At 38.5% G+C, this 17,813-nt stretch overlaps 3 protein-coding genes across 4 annotated transcripts in view; all 3 read left to right on the top strand.

Moving 5' to 3' along the window:
• Window positions 1-17,813, top strand: part of LOC309489858 (up-regulator of cell proliferation-like) — a 257,487-nt gene that overhangs the window by 65,760 nt on the left and 173,914 nt on the right. The gene's annotated exons all lie outside the window — the stretch shown is intronic.
• LOC309489859 (up-regulator of cell proliferation-like) overlaps window positions 1-17,813 on the top strand; it is a 49,946-nt gene that overhangs the window by 24,315 nt on the left and 7,818 nt on the right. The gene's annotated exons all lie outside the window — the stretch shown is intronic.
• The window catches only part of LOC309489860 (up-regulator of cell proliferation-like), a 96,990-nt gene continuing 93,375 nt past the window's right edge, over window positions 14,199-17,813 (top strand). For both annotated transcript variants that reach the window (XR_014202544.1, XM_082158777.1), the window contains exon 1: window positions 14,199-14,204. The gene's annotated coding sequence lies outside the window, so the exon portion shown is untranslated. The remainder of the gene's footprint in view (window positions 14,205-17,813) is intronic.

Below are 17,813 nucleotides of genomic sequence, written 5' to 3'. Positions count from 1 at the left end.
GTCTTTTCAGTTAGAGCCATTTATGATTGGAATACTCTACCAACTGAGTTAAGGGGTGGTACAAACTATTCAACATTTAAATTTAAATGAATGGCTAAAAGCAAATCAAATGTGTAATTGTGTAAATTATTATTATTTGTATTTTTATGATACTGCCATTATTATCCCTAGCAGTGTTACTCTATGTAATTTGATATTGTTTCTATTTTTTAGTATTTATTTATTTTTTGTGATACATGTTTCTTATTTATGGATAATTTGGATTTGTATATGTGATAACCTACCAATCATGTGTTTAAATTTTAGGTTGCCTTTTTTAAATCTGGCAAGGGGCAACAGATGCAAATTAGCCTGTGTGGTTAACTGTGGGGTTAACTGTGGGGTTAACTCTGGCTTATTTACACTGTTTGACTGTTGATTAATGAGCACTGTCCCTATTAAAAAAAAATAAAAAAATAGACTAGTCACTCATACTTGTTGTGGTGGATTATTATAGTCGCTACTATCAATATGATACTGATGTCGACAACATCAGAAAGAAATCAAAGACAGCCTGGAGTCTATATTTAGTAGACACAGCCTACCTGTAACATGTAGGTCAGATCAAGAACCTCAGTGCAGATCTGAACAGTTTAGTGTGTTCTGTGGGAGCAATGGCATTAAACATGTGAAAACTACTCAAATGTAAATGTAGGGGACACAGTGCTTGTGCAACAAGAAAAGATGGATAAACTCACGACCCCATTCAATCCAATCCCGCACCAGGTTGTGAGCAAAACTGGAAATCAGATGACTGTAGAATCACCCACTGGGTCAAGATACACGTGAAACACTACTCATGTTAAAAGATTCAACACCAACAAAACGCTGATGTAAAAACGCTGATGTAAAAACTAATTGTGAACAGATACAACAGAACATGAAGAGCTTTTGTCCTGAACCCCAAAGCGGATTTGCCAAATACACCAAAACAGGACAGAGCCCAAAGGGCTAGACGATTGCCTGAGTATTTGTCTGATTATATCATTGACTAAAAGGAATAAATGCTATAGATGTTTGACTGTTTGTTCAAATCACAGAAACAATGTTAATGTTAATGGGTTGAAGAAGTTCAAGATATGTTTATTGTACGGTGGCCGAGAGAGCTCAACGCGCTGCAACTGAAGAAAACACATGCAAATAGAAAAACACCAGGGCCCGTATTCATAAAGAATCTTAATGCAAAGAGTAGCTCCTAGTGACAAAATTCTAAGAAAATTCTTAGAAATGTGGCCGTTTACTCTTAAAATTAAAGAAAAAATCCTAGTAAACAAAAAAGTAATTCAGAAAGCATCTTAACCCTTAAAAGAGGTCTTAAGCTCAAAATTGTTAGGAGCACGGACAAGGACTTTTAAGAGGCTTAAGAGTTTCTTTAGCAGAGGAGAAAATGGCAGAAAGACGAAGAGGGAGAAGAAATGCGTTGCAGACAATGAATAACAGTGAGTTAATAAGACGCTATAGATTAGATCGTGCAGGGATCATGTTTGTGACTGATCTTATTAGAGACACGCTAACATCTCCGACACAGCACAGAAATGCCATAGCGCCAGAAATGAAAGTAATCACTACATTTCGATATTTGGCAACTGGGAAAATTCCACGTTTGATACATTAAAACCAACATTCAAACCACCACTTAAATAGACATGCCAGCAATCAGTGTAATTGGCTTAGAATGATAAAAATTGTTCCACTCTTTCCAATCAAATACCTTATTGAAATTAACTGCATGGTAAAAAAAAAAAAAGGATTTATATACACATATATAATGTGTGTGTGTGTGTGTGTGTGTGTGTGTGTGTGTGTGTGAACGGTCAAATAGGAAAAAAATTACGCATGTAATTTCAAAGTGAAGGCTTAGAATAGACCCTATACTTAAAATCACTCTTTTTTTTCCTTCTTGGACAACCAACCAATCACAGTCTTCAAAAGATTGTGTCATACATAGCAACGGGGTCTACCCCGCCTCCTTACTAAGATGAAAGTTTTTGTCTTTTCCTTACTCAGAGTTGCTCTCAGATCGGTCCCGAATCACTTTTAAGCTAAGACTCCTACGTAAAAGTTTTTAAGCTAAATTAAGAGTTTTCTTAGAGGATTCTTAGAATCTTTATGAATACGGGCCCTGCAAATTAAGAAAACATCTTCATCAGTTTCACAACACATGTGTGCTCCAAATACTCAAAACACAACCAAATACAGAAACGCGCTGCAAATAGAAATGGAAATGTTTCCGGGGAAACCAATAAGTGACGGACCCGGCAGGGACGTTTTTTATTGCTCGTGAGCATCACCTATGTCCTAACGTTACTCCCTTAAAAGGGCACTTTGGAGGGAGCGGGGCACTTGTGTGCCATTATGTAGCCGTTTGGAACGGACTTGATGAAGGGAGCAACGAAAGCCAATGTAATTTCCTCATTATTTTCACCTGGGATGTTCCCATGACATCGCAGCGCCGTCTCATATTTGGACCTCTTAAATAGCCTACTGTCTATGATTTGGACCCTTCATTCTAACATTTCTTATGAAACTTATTTTAACATAACATGAATGTGTACAATGTAACTGATGTATATATTAATATCTTTCCCTCATGTTCTTTTTCTCTATCTTTTTTTCTTTAATTTATTTTACTCTTCAGCTTGTTATTTTCTGATTAGTATTCTTATGACATTGAACATATTATAAATAAATTTTTTATATTGTAGGCTATACAAAGTTGTATGTCATAAACGTGTAATCTCTGTATGTTTTGCAACAAAAATAAAATAATAAATAAAATTAAATTAAAGTAGAGCACGTCCCAGTCGGGTCCGTTACTTATTGGCTTCCCCGGAAACATTTCTGTTGTGTTCTGTCCTATTTGCAGCGCGTTTCTGTATTTGGTTGTGTTGTGAACTTTTGCAGCGCATTTCTGTATTTGGTTGTGTTGTGAGTATTTGGAGCACACATGTGTGAAACTGATGAAGATGTTTTCTTAATTTGCAGGTGTTTTTCTATTTGCATGTGTTTTCTTCAGTTGCAGCGCGTTGAGCTCTCTCAGCCACCGTATTATTGAGTTATTATAGAATTTTGTCTTGAACACATGTTCAGTTAAGTGATATTGTGATTTTATATCCAAGAAAAAGGGGGATGTCATGTATTAGGATTATACAAGTATCTAACACTAGAGGGCGCTGTTGCCCGTAAAGTGGGGGCAGTGGGAAAATCTTCAGTAAAGAAGTGAGAGTTCACGGAGTTGAAACCTAAAAGCGTGTGTCTGTGGGTCATTTCCTTTTTTGTGCATCCTCGTTTTCTTTTCTCGCTTCCTTTCCTCGCCTATCAGCTCCTCCACCTATAGGGAGAGAGGGAAGGCTGCAAGGATAGAATAGGAGGACAAAGGAATCGAATGAAAGCCTTTTTATACATTTTATTCACTTGATCACTCGAGCGTCACTTCACAGCGTCATCAGCCGCCGCTCTCGAAGGATCTGCCCTTATGTTGTTGAAGTTTGGTTATTAAATAAATTCATAATAAATAATAATAAAGTAAGATACCCTGTTGAAATATGTGGGATGTGGTTTATATAAACTGCAAAGGTAAAGTATAAATTAAAATTATTGTGACCGATATGAAGAGGGAGGAGAATTGATATGTGCATCAAGTTTAGTCGATAAAACTCTTCCGCAAAGGATACACCTGTGCATCCTCGCTCATAACTCCTCAGGAAGCTCCTCACTCCTCGATCCTCGCCTCCTCACGGTGCAGTTAGTGAACTGAGATGTCCTTCAGGATGGCTGAGCTCGATCGGTTTCCGGGTCATAGGATGGAGGACGGAGGAGCGAGGAAACGAGGAGGGATATTGAAAAGCACCCCGTGTGTTTAAAGGTGCTCTAAGCGATCCCGGGAGTCGTAACTTCTTCTTGACATTCGAATTGTTGTCAAACAAAACGGAGGCTAGCTAGACCCTCCCTCCTCCTCATCCCGTCTCCTCCCTCCTCCCCTCCCCTCCCTTCCGGCAAAAAGGAAAGTCAAAATCGCGTTTCCCAGTGAGCATAAACAACGGCGGCGGGGTAAACAAATTTAGTCAAAGTTGTCAATAGCCTATAAATGAACATTCAAATTCATAACAAACAGTGGGTGAAAACAGTCATTCACACAAATTGTCGCCCTACTGTGAATTTGCTTGATCATTTACAATAGAGATTGATCGCTGCTAGAAACATACATGTTGTATTCACCAAAGTTAACGCTGACTGCATAGTTCTAGCTAATTACATCCTTGTGTTGGTTTGGCGAACATGAACGTCAGTTTAGAAAGAAAAATGGATTTACCTGTTCTGCAAAAACAGAGCAACTGAATGTCAGATTGGAAGCCCTTCTGCCGGCGGAGTTCTCGCCACCTTTCGAGGGTTTTTCCGATGTAAATTCGGGACTTCACGCGTTTCTTATCCTTGTCCCTCTTCTTTGCAATTTGTTCATCGAAACGTCGTCTCTTTGGTCGTGTGTCGACCATAATTCAAACTTCCCTCTTCATGCTTCTCTCTCCTCCACACACCCCCTTCATGTGTACGCGCACTAACCCCCCAAACCCCACCCTCCAATACTTCTTGTCGGTGATTGGCTGGAACACTGTTTATTATGTTTCGTGGTGCGGGTGAGCCCAGTTTGTTTTTGTTGCCGTTTGTGGAGCCTGTGGTGTCTAGAGAGACCTCGTTTTTTTACAGTGTGTTCAGGAGACAGGCAGCTAGCGGATAGTGAGGAGATGTTTGCTGTATGTGACAAAAAATGTTTGGGCCTAAAAAACGCGTCGCATCACTTAGAGCACCTTTAATTAATTAAGGCAGGGATGTAACAGATGCTAATACCTTCCTCGTTAACATTTAGAAAAATAGCCAGAGAAAATTCTGTCAGCAGTTTACCCAACCTTGTGTTGTTTAAAAATCTGTATGACTTTCTTTGCGCTGTGAAAAATAAAAGGAGATAGGCTGGGTTTTTCCACACACAGAATATAGGACTGTCATGCTCCAAAAATAAAACAAAAGTATAAAATACTTCATAACTTAAACTCAAGCGGGAAGGAAGTCGACCGGAAGTTGAAGCCGGCCGCGTGCCACCATCTTGTAGCAGAACTTCACCTGCTGTTAGCATCCCATTGACTCCCATTCATTTTGGCGTCACTTTGACAGCGAATAACTTCACATCTGAGGCGTTTAAAGACTCCATGTCCATTATTTATTTCTAAAGAAACACGACAATGTATAAAATGCTCCATTACCTTGTAGCTTATGTTATGGCCCCGTAGAAGTAGTTTTTGTAAAAGTAGGCTAACGATTGCGTCATAACCACGCGACTCTCTGTCCCACAGTAGAGAGATTACCGTATGGACAGGAGGAGAAGCTCGCGGTCAATCGGGGAGACGTGGAGGCAAAGTGACAAAATAATTAATCAGAATACCTAGCAAAAGTTTATCCTGCTCCTAGTTCGTGGATACTTCCTACTCACGCTCTCCGTCTCTGCAAGATTCGGAAGGGAATGATTCAGATTTCTCATGCCACAGCCACTAGAAGACAGACGGGTTGCTCACGTCACATCTACGTCGTCAAGCTCGGTTTGAGTCTGCGCGTCAGGAACGGAAGTCCTAAAAAATCGCTAAAAATGGGCTTCACTTGCCTCAGTTGAGTTCAAATGAGATGGCTCTGTCCACTTCTTATACTGTCTATGCTTAAACTTTGTAACACTTCCCTCTAGCGGGATGTTGCTGTAATAGCATCAACAAACACAGATGTAATTCCTACTAAAGCCTATAAATGCACACACAGATACTAAATCCACCCCTTTTTTTTAGAACATTTAAAGGGGTCATATGATGCTATTTTCAACGATCATTATTTTGTGTATTGGGTTTAATACAGGGTGGGCCATTTATGTGGATACACCGTGGTGGCATGGGAGTGGTTGGTGATATTGAGGTCCTGTTTGTGGCACATTAGTATATGTCATGGTCACCACCCATCTTGAGGAGTTTGCCCCCTCACATGTACTGGTGTGCCACAAACGGGACTTTGGTGTCACCAGCCATTCCCATGTTGTTGCGGTGTATCCATATAAATGGCCCACCCTGTAGAACATGTAAACAAGCTTTAATGTTTTTCACATACTGTACATTATTGTAGCTCCTTTATGCCCAGTCATTCTAACAAGTGTCAGTTTCTACAAAGCCCCTGCTTCTAAAAACTGTAGTGTGCTCTGATTGGCCAGCTGACCCAGTGTGTTGTGATTGGCCGAACCATAATCGCAAGCTTCCTCTTCTAAAGCAATTATAAAGACAGTTAATAATGTCATCAGTTTTACTATATCAGTTCGAGTCGGATTCTGTAAACGCGGTTCAGTTTGAAAGCACAATGAGTGTGTGCTGCTTCAGCTCTACTTGAGCAGCCAGTGTGAAACTGAACACGAAGTGGATACTATGTTTTTAAACATAAATCATAAGAACGACAAACAATATGCGTTACTCTACACTGCACAAAACTCTGCATTTGAACAGTCAATAGCAAATACTTTAACAAATAATAAAGCATACTTACAGGCTCTGATTCAGAAGTGCCAGATTGCCCTAGCAAAGCTGGAATTATCCCTTTTTTTTTTAGAAATAGCCTTTGTGCACAGCCGGCCTTGTACTCTCCCAGGTTCAGGAAACTGTTTGCTGTAAAATATGCTGCACACACACACACAACCATTCAGGTTGTACTGTTCTGGAGAAGTGTTGTTAATAAATCTTAATCACCGATTCCTAATTGCTTCCTCTTTTGGAAGGCCAAATAAAGTGCTTTTGCTTTCGCATAGAAACACACAGCATCTAACGACATGGCGGCAACAACACTACTATGACAACTGAAGCCACACCTTCTTTCTTTGCATATGCATTTGGGTGGCATTATGCAAATATTTCCACCTAGTGCCATAGGTTGGTGAGGGAGAATTCGATCGAGGCACTTTGGGTGTGAGCACAAAATCTGCGGAAATGAGTAAAATTATGTGCAATACGTACAATCCCACAGCAAAATTCAAGCCCTGTAACACCAACAATATTCATCCGGAGCAAATGAAATGAGTGAGTGAGAAGAGGTGGGTTTGTGTGTCAACTTGCTGTTGGAGAGATGAGAGAGCGAGAAAGCACAGCTGATATAGTGTATCTGTATTCTGCAGGAAATTAGAATTGGAAAGCGTTTCAGATATTTCAGTATCGATATTTGTCGAAAAATATACATTTTTGACAACACTATATAGCACTTAGTTTTTTTTTTTTTTTTTGACACCTTTGTAAAAGACTACAATTGAAAAATGTGAATATGATATATAAAATTCAACTCACCAAAGTGACTAGTGGGAGTGACTGTGTTACACGGCACTGCTGAGATCCACACGCATTTGGCGGGTGTTCATCTCAAGCTCTATGAGTAGCAATACATTTACATTTACATTTATTCATTTAGCTGACGCTTCTATCCAAAGCGACTTACAATTGCTATATATGTCAGAGGTCACACGCCTCTGGAGCAACTAGGGGTTAAGTGTCTTGCTCAGGGACACATTGGTGTCTCACAGTGGATTCGAACCCGGGTCTCTCACACCAAAGGCATGTGTCTTATCCATTGCGCCACTACCACCCCTATAATATTCAATATTCAATTTGAAATGCAATATGTAAAATGGCAATGCATTTCGGTCACAGCCTATTCAGTTATCTTGTGTTGAAGATATTAAATATTTGGGATTAATTAATTTATGATTGTGAGTGACTCGTGTAAAAATGTTAATAGAATTGTTTATTGCCTCCCATCGCTGGTGTGTAGGAGCCATTTTTGGATGCATGTAATATTCTTTCACAAACCTAGAGAGCGCATAATATATTTATTTACATTTAATCATTTAGCAGACGCTTTTATCCAAAGCGACTTACAAATTAGGACTAATTTAAGCGAGTCATCATGAAGAGGCAAAAAACAACAACAACACAAGAAGTGCTCAAAATACGAAGTTCAGGTATTATTCAGAGTAGCATAAGCCTGATAAGTGATGTTTCAAAGGGAAGAACATCGTTTTTTTTATTTTTTTTTTTTTTTTTTTATGAGGTTAAGTGCTCACGGAAGAGATGGGTTTTTAGCTGTCTTTTGAATGTTGTCAGGGATTCTGCAATCCGGATGAGGGTGGGGAGAGCGTTCCACCAGCATGGAACTGTGAATGAGAATGTTCTGGAAAGTGATTTTGTGGCTTTCTGTGATGGAACCACGAGACGTCGCTCGTTGACCGATCGTAGGTGTCTGGTAGGGATGTAGACTCGTAGGAGTGAGTGAAAGTAGGAGGGAGCTGAGCCTGTGATAGATCTGTAAGCAAGCGTCAATGCCTTGAACTTGATGCGAGCAGCGAGAGGTAGCCAGTGTAGAGAGATGAACAGAGGAGTAACGTGGGCCCTCTTGGGCTCGTTGAAGACAAGACGAGCTGCAGCATTCTGGATCATCTGTAGGGGTTTGATTGCACATGCTGGAAGTCCAGCCAGAAGGGCATTGCAGTAGTCAAGCCTAGAGATGACCAGGGCCTGGACGAGAAGTTGTGTTGCATGCTCAGTTAGGAAAGGCCGGATCTTCCTGATGTTGTGCAGTGCAAACCTGCAAGATCGAGCTGTCTTTGAAATGTGGTCTGTGAAGGTCAGCTGGTCATCAAACGTTACTCCAAGATTTCTGACCGACCTTGATGGGGTGATTAATGATGATTCTAGCTGGATGGTGAAGTCGTGCTGTAGAGACGGATTGGCAGGGAGGACGAGAAGCTCATTTATATTGACAAGTCAAAAAAAGAACACATAATATCCATTCTAAAAAATATTAGATATTTATTTTTTATTTAGATAGTGTATTAAATAGTTCTTCACATGAAAGACCCAAGACTGCAGATCAATGTGCTACTACATTTCTGTTTGATACGGTAGCAAATCAAATTTAATTGAATGTGGAGGATTTTAACTGTGACGAGATGACTGACAGGGCAGTTTAAACGGTGACAGGATGCACGTATAAGTGACAGAGCTGTCTGTTAAAGACGCAAATTATGATCAAGTAGTATGACCCAAAGCTTGCCTACTATTCTGTTACACACTCAAAAGTATTTTTCTTCACAAAACACTTACATACTTTTAAGGCATAGTATGTCTTGATAGTGTCATGATATTGAACTGACAACTTGATGATGAACTCAGAATCTCTTTTATTTAACATACACAGCAGATGTCGAACAAACTCACCGTCGTGACTGTCACACTATAACCTCGCCCCTGTTTCCCAGCAACCCTGGACCCTGCAGCTAACAGTCAATCACAAACTTGAACACATATCACCACACTCAATCAAAGGCTAGTTCTTACAAAGTAGAGCATGTACGCACATGCGCAGTCTTCAAAAACGGTGCTTTAAATCTCTAGACAAACTAAAAGTCTGACATTTTTATGTATTCTAATTTAAAGACACAGGTTGTACTGAATGTTAGCTTGCTTATTTTGCTCAAGATAATGATTTATTAAATCCACATGTCATGCAAACTAGAAACTCTTCTTCTAACCACAGGTGGAGAGCTGTCGTTCCAAACACACAACTTTGCGATGCTGTTTGCGAATGTTCGTTGGAACGATGGTTTCGGGAAACACAGACTCATTGAACTATGCTGATAACGATGGAACTTGCGAACATAGTTGGCTAACGATGCTTTTGGGAAATGCACCCCTGTTTGAGTTCTGCGCAATATAATCAGTTATTAAGTTGAAGTTTTTTTCTATTAAGTACAATGAACTTTAAGTTATGTTGAGTAATATGAACTCACGTTGTTTGGTAAATTTGACTTTTAGGTTAACAATGTGACTTTTAAGCATAAAGCTGCCTAGCATGTCCAGAAATCAGCCCTGGACAAAAACTCCAGCTTTGAGCGGGGAATGGATTCTAACTTAAACACTTCTGATTGGCCATTGCGTTCAAGAAATCAACAGATATGTCTGTGACTGGCTACATTGGTCCAAGATGCGAAAACACAAATAAAAACCTTTGACGCTCTCCAGAGCACACACAGATAGGCACTGGATTGTTTGCCAAATCGCCAATATGCTATTATTACGGAGAAAACTGATCCTAGACCAGCAACTATGGGCAGCTTTTTCCTCTAAAAGCAACTAAGTGGTTTGAAAAATATTTTAACTCTAGTCTCAAGTCCTTGCCCAGCCTTACACACATTCCACCGATGACTATTTACCTTAGTTTATTGTTTGTGGCGAGCAGGACGTGCCGAGAGCCGAGGGCCTTGAGAATGGGACAAGGCCGGTGGCGGTCACAGAAGAGCACAACATTGTAAATAAGCTAGAATATATTGCATTATTTGAGTGTGACATAAGCTGCGACATTAACAAAAATGTATCTATTACCATGTATTGACTGTCTTCTGATTTGCTGCTCCTTTTTTTAAATGTGTGTTTTGTGTTTTCATTTTCGTTTAGCCAGAAAGATCTCTTGAATTCATACCTAACAGCTGTATACATCCCTCTGTCCCAATGCTTAAAGTTATATTAATAGTTTGGCAGAACTATTTGCTCAGATTAGCTTTCCAGATCTGCATTGTTTGTTACTCGTGTTCTGATTCCTGGAAATCGAACAGCCTTTCAAATCTGCCTTGTCACTCTGAACTCTGCAAGTTCCTGCAAATCACATGACTGAAAGGAAAAAAATGAAACTGAAAGGAAAAATAAAACTGAACTAATGAGCATCACCTGCGCGAGGCACCGGTCTCAAGTTTCTCACGGAGGAGCTTCAGAAGCATAAAAGTAGGAGCGACAACAGTGAAGGGGTCATGATTCCTGTCTTGTGTGAACTTATGTTATTTCCTGTTCTGTGCCATGTTTTGTAGTCCTTTGTAGATGTTCTTGTTGATTAGTCAATATGAGTTCATTTTTACTGCTGCTAGATCCTATGCTGGTCTGTCGTTCTGTAACGCTGCAGGTTGAAGCAGGGAAGGATGCAGGATCTACTTGCAGCAGCTTTTATTTAAACAAACTCTAACAGTCATAAACTGGATCACAAGAAACAAGAACAGAACAACTGAACAGAACAACCAACATAACACAACAACGACAGACAAGGAACAGACTGAAACACAGGGCTTCAAAACACAGAACAGATCAGGGAAACGAGACACAGCTGGGACAAATGAACTCATAATGACTAATCAACAAGAAAAACTACAAAACTACAAAACTACAAAACATGGCACAGAACAGGAAATAACATAAGTCCACACAAGACAAGGGGCACACAAGACAGGAATCATGACAGAAGGATGAGAGAGGACCAGGCCTGGACTATTTTATGTTATGTTTGGTTTATATGTGTGTGGCAGTCGTCCGTGAGGACCTTCCGCTTTTACTTTAGTTTTGTATTTTATGATAAAGTGTTTAAAGGTTCGCCAGTTCCCGTCTTCTCCTTCCCTGAATAACAAACCTTGTTACATTGATCTTATTCTGTTTGTTTGTTTTATTTACTGAATTTTGTTTTTATGAAACTGGCGGCTGACAATGAATCACATTTAACAAATCTTAATTATCAAATTATTTTTATCCTATTGTAAAATGATGTAATTTGAGTGTAGGCGTTGAGGTCCACCCTATTTCAACAAGGTCCACTCACTTTAAATGTTTCCACAACGGTCGAACTAAGTTGTTAAATGGGACAGTCTAGTCGCTCTAGCCTTTTTTCTCATCGAAAGATGAAAGATTTCTCATCACCTAAAAACAAACAAATTGTATGTAATATGGATTATGTGGTCAGATTACAAAAATCAGGGCTGAGTTTCCCGATAACGTTGTCTCTTAGCGCGCTACGAAGACTCTTAAGGTATAACTTAACTAAAGGTATACCATTGCTAGGCGTGTTCCCCGAACTATACCTTAGAAAGCTGCTTAAGATATCCCTTCTTACGTGCGACGTTACCCGGTGCTGTCCGTGGCGATGGTGCTGAACTGGTTGATATCGATGACTCGAGAATCAATTATTCTCTCGTGCAGGGGCTGCTTCACTGCATTATGTGAGAAAGCGGTGTTCTTTATAAAAAGAAGCACTTCAGAAATAGTTGAAATTGCATTTTTTAGGACTCATGGGATATTATAAAAAAAATAATCCAAACTATAATAGCCTATAATAGCCAAGCCTACATATTTTAAAATTGTATCATATATTGCTGCCATAATAACCATTTCAAATTTTTAAGTGCTTTCTTCTCTTTCCCATTTGTGTTCGCTGAGGTGGAGCTGCGATGAAATATTGTTCTTGTATTACTGTATCTTGTATCTATTCTTGTATCTAATAATATTACTGAAATGCTGGAAAGTATTTACAAGAACACTATTTCATCGCAGCTCCACCTCAGCGAACAAAAATGGGAAAGAGATGAAAGCACGTAAATATTTTTAAATGATTATTGTGGCAGCAATATATTATACAATTTTAAAATATGTAGGCTATAGCCTTTAATTATAGGCTATTATAGTTTGGATAATTTTTTTATAATATCCCATGAGTCCTAATAAATGCCATTTCAACTATTTCTGAAGTGCTTCTTTTTATAAAGAACACCGCTTTCTCACATAATGCAGTGAAGCAGCTCCTGCACGAGAGAATAATTTATTCTCGAGCCATCGATATCAACCAGTTCAGCAGCATCGCCACGGACAGCACCGGGTAACGTCGCACGTCAGAAGGGATATCTTAAGCAGCTTCCTAAGGTATAGTTCAGGGAACACGCGTAGTAATGGTATACCTTTAGTTAAGTTATACCTTAAGAGTCTTCGTAGTGCGCAAAACACATTCTATTTTCAGAAGAACAACATAACGCTTGGTATTTTAATGTTACATAACATGAAACTGGCAAGAGCTTTTTTCAGTCACTGCATTCTTTTCCCTCTGATTATCCCCAAAACCTCACATCTCTTTCCAGGTTTGTTTTCACGCAGATGCTTTACAATTGACTTGTTAATACCCATAAGCAGTGTTTGTTTCTAAAGGAGGTAAATACAATATTTATTGCATGTAAAAAAAAGAAGACAGAAATCACTTATAAATTATTTTAATTAGTGTCTAAATATAGGTCTACTTTAAAAAGAGATTCTGGGTCCCCTTGCAAATAAAAATGAAACCACATGTAAGCTGTGAGGCTGACAGTAGATTTATGAAGTCTTACAGAATTACCAGGACTTCCTCTGTAGAAAAGTGTAGAACACCCATAAATCTTTATATTTATTTACGGGCCGCATTATGGCCAGTTCAGTTGTGATTGTCTGGATATAAGTTAAATGGTTAGCCTTAAAAAAAAAAAATAATAAAAAATTTTTTTTGTGTGTGTGTGTGTGTGTGTGTGTGTGTGTGTGTGTGTGTGTGTGTGTGTGTGTGTGTTTGTGTGTGTGTGTGTGTGAATCAAATCCATTAAAAGTAATGCTTTAGGTTTCTGCCATTACAGCTGTGGCGGTTACATAAGAGCACAGCATTGTAAATAAGCTAGAATATATTGCATTCTGTGAGTGTGACATAAACTGCAACATTAACAAACATGTATCTATTAAGATGTTTTGACAATCTTCTTATTTGCTTCTTCTCCTTTTTTAAATTGTGTATTCATTTTCATTTAACCAGACAGATCGCTTGAATTCATACCTAACAGCTTTATACATCCCTCTGTCCCAATGCTTAAAGTTATTTTAATAGTTTGGCAGAACTGACCAACTGAAGATCAAAGTGGAGGATGATGGGAAATTGGACAGCCTTCCAGATATGCCTTGTCACTCTGAACTCTGCAAGTTCCTGAAAATCACATGACTGCAAGGAAAAATGAAACTGAAAGGAAAAATGAAAATGAAAGTGGAAAGTCTTCAAAATACTGTTATTGTTAATTTTACGGAAATAGCCAGTTTTGCACTTTAATCCTTCACTATAATAGGGACTTATGGGGACGTTATGTTCTTCTAATGTAATTATCTTTTTTTTTTAACTAAGATCACACCACCCTCCCCTCTGTTGGCTCCCCTCTCTGGACCCTTCCCCTATAAGAGAGAGGGGCTCCAGCTGGTCCTCCTCATACCCTTCAGGCATCAGAGAAATTCAGGGTAAGTATCTGTTTCTTTTCAGATGTATTACTGATTTATATTCATGTCTGCTTGTGATATTCAGTGTTCGGATATTCTGTAAACAATCAGTGGAGAAATGGCAGTGTGTGATTTGGGGAAAGAATTAAGGACTGATTTGAATGAGACATTTTCACGTTTCACTGATGAAATTTAAATTAGACCAGGTTCAATAATAAACATGAAGAATGGATTTAAGATGAACTGCTTTTTATCATCTTTTTTGATGTTTTGGTATGTTGTATTTTAGAAGTATAAGCTTACATTTACAAATAGGCTCCAGGAAGAGGGTTGAGAACCACTGAAATAAATCAGTTAATCAAGAGTGCATCAATACTTCAATACTTTTTCCCTAAGAATGTCTTTGTTAACAAAACAATATATATTTTTAGAGAGACGTATAATATGTTGTAGCAACTCATAATGTAATAACTGCACATAATTTAAAAAACTGCACAAAATGTAGTATTACATTTATTTATTACATAAAGTATTACATTACATATTACATACATTACTGTAACAAAATGTTCATAATGTAATAATTTGATCAAAACGTAATACAATCTTGAGCTCATAATGTAATAACAGTTTTTACATTATGAGAAATTTAGTACATTAAACTCACCAAAAACATAATTTTTTCATAATTGTAGTAGCTTTTAAAACATAAAAAAAAAAAATTGTATTCCATTATAGTACATTTCTGTCAGGACCACTATCGTCAAATACGATTGACTATTAGCATACAGTTAGGATTGGCGGTATGGTTCTGTTCTGGGCAAGAAGTCCCTGCGCATCCATGCAGCCTAGCATAAGCATATTGTATAGGGGAGAGCGGGGCACAACCTAACGCTTTTTGACTTTCTCATTTTGTGTAAATCTACTTATGGTTCAGAGTATTTATTTTTTCCCACATTAATTTCCCACGTGTCTACTACAATTATGTGGTTTTGTTTTATTAATACAGTATATACTTTTTTCTTGACATACCCCGAAAGAATGGAAGTGAAATGTGACAACATGCCCCATAGGTGGGGTACATTGTAACATGTGTGGGGCACATTGTAACATAACATTTGACAGCTTAAAATGTTATCTGATCTAATAAAAAATATATACAAAACAAACTAAAATATTTTCTAAATAAAATACAATTAAAAAACTTTCATATAAAATAATGGCAATTTTTTATAATTAAATATAAACAAATTTTTGAGTTTTGACTCTGAACACATGAAAACACACCTATACAACATAGTTCAAAACAAATAAATAATTAGTCATTTCTGAACATTGACTCTCAGTCTTTATTCACCTTTTTCTCACGTTTTCCTAATAAAATTAATAAAAGTATAGAATATAATAGCATATTTATAATAGGGGCACATTGTAACGCAGTGTTACAACATGCCCCGCCTGTCACGATACACACTCGGGAAAGAAGGGAAGATCCAAGGATGCGGTAAGACTGTTTTATTTAGGGAAAATCCAAAATCGTACACAGTCCAGGCAGGGGTCAAAACCAAGGTAGCAATCCAACATAAACAAGAACAAACAAACAGGTCTAACAACAGTACTCAGAAGTGGTGTGATATTTACAAGGACTCCGTGACACATACTAAAACAGACAGGGTTATATACACAGGGAAATGACAATGCTAATGGGGAACAGGCTGAGTGCAATGATCAGTGATAAGGGACAGCTGAGTGCAATGAGGAAACAAGGATCGTGGGGAATGTAGTTCAAGAATGTGACAGACACCGTGGGGAAGGAGGACATCTAGTGGTGACCCAGGGAACACAAACCAGACACTGTGACACCGCCTGCACAACTGGGATTTAAACCCAGCTAGTGTCTTCTGCTAGTTAGCAAAGCATTAAATAACTATCTCAACTGTTAAATAACATCTTGGAGATTAAAATAATATCAGATTTGTCTTATTTTAAATAAACACAAAAAATTTAGATGAAAAATTAACTTAAGTAAGAAATTTACTTTTGCTATGGTTTAATAAATGTCTATGGATATCTTCCAAAAAATAAAAATAATTTTTGGGGATTTTTTTTTTTCTATATAGTGTTGATATGGCAACTAGTAAATACACAAAGTTTCGTCATCCAAGCATGTGCGGAAGTATTTAAAACAAGCGTGTTACAACTAGCCCCGCGTTAAGTTGTGCCCCGTGCTCCCCTATCACAGAACTATTGCTAAAACGAGTGTAGTTTGGCAGGGGAAACATAAAGCAATGGCGCCGACTAGCGACAACAAAATCTGATACAACAAGCATGTTATATAACCATAGGACTAGTATTAAGACTAGTGTAGTCTGGTCAGGGGAGTCATATGCAGTGCGCAGCTAAGCAATGAAGTACAGTGTGCTTCCTCATTCATGAAAATGATTTCTGCTCCCGTCGTACTGAATTCCATTGGTTTTGGAGGTGAAGATGACGACTCCCATGATTCCACACTCCTTCACAGGACCATCAAGCTACGATGTTGTTAGTGTTGAATAACAGATCTCTGTGGTGAACGGTGAAAGTATGTTACTGATAATATAGATTAGCTTTAGCCACAAGCATGTGCTACTTTAACACTTCATGTTGCAATAATCGGATAGAATCAAGAACGAGCATTTTCCCAGTGCAACCAGAGAAGCCTAGAACAAGTGCGGCGAATCTCGTGTTCAAGTTCACAAACGTGAATTAATCTGAGGTGAAATCCTTGTGGGGAACGAATTCCTCTCGCCAAATTCCCGACTGCACGATTCCTTGTGAGATGATGCGGTTTGCCTGCCAAATTTCGCCTTATAGTTGGCTCCTTAAATAAACACGATAGCGTCATGATAATACTGAAAGTCAGCTGATGCGAGTTGACTAACGTGAAATGCCAGAACTGACGCTACGCTTAATTTTTAAAAATGTATACAGTATGTGAGAAGTAGAAGTAGAAGTCATGGCAGGTCAAGGTACTTTTTTATTTTCTCCTGTTGGAGAAATTTGTCTTAGATGAGAGAACTGCTGCAACATCAACCCACCAAAAACATCCATCATTCAAACATTAATATTCACTCCACATTAAGCATTCTTCCCTAAACTAAATAAAAATAATATTATTAAATAAATAAAATAAAAACATAAACACTATTAGTTCATAAATCCCCTAAAAAGCATGCAACTCCTGTATTTATATTACCTCTAATCCGCCAACAGTACATGCAGTTATATCACCACCTTACTGGAGTTGCTTATTAATCAGGGCTGGGTTTCCCGAAACCTCCTTAACGCTACGTCGTTCTTAAGTTACACCTTAAGCTGTACCTTATTGTTAATACGCGTTTCCCGCACTATGTCACTATATCACCAAAAATCCGCTATCTCAAAATCAAACTCCTCTCACAAAAACCCACAAGGTCAATATGCGTTGATTTCACTTTTATACAGATGTGCGATTGTGTGGTCTGTTCCCGACCGTGTCAATCAAACTCTGATTCGGCGGACCACACCTGATGAAACACTTAGTGAAACACTTCGAGGCTTCATTTGGCCATAGTCACGTGACATGGGTGTTTTGAATCACGCTTCGGATCA

The sequence above is a fragment of the Leuciscus leuciscus genome, assembly GCF_965113295.1.
Source record: "Leuciscus leuciscus genome assembly, chromosome: 24".
NCBI lineage: Eukaryota > Metazoa > Chordata > Actinopteri > Cypriniformes > Leuciscidae > Leuciscus > Leuciscus leuciscus.
The sequence above is the reverse complement of the archived record's forward strand: the minus strand, read 5'-3'. Positions and strand labels throughout refer to the sequence as shown.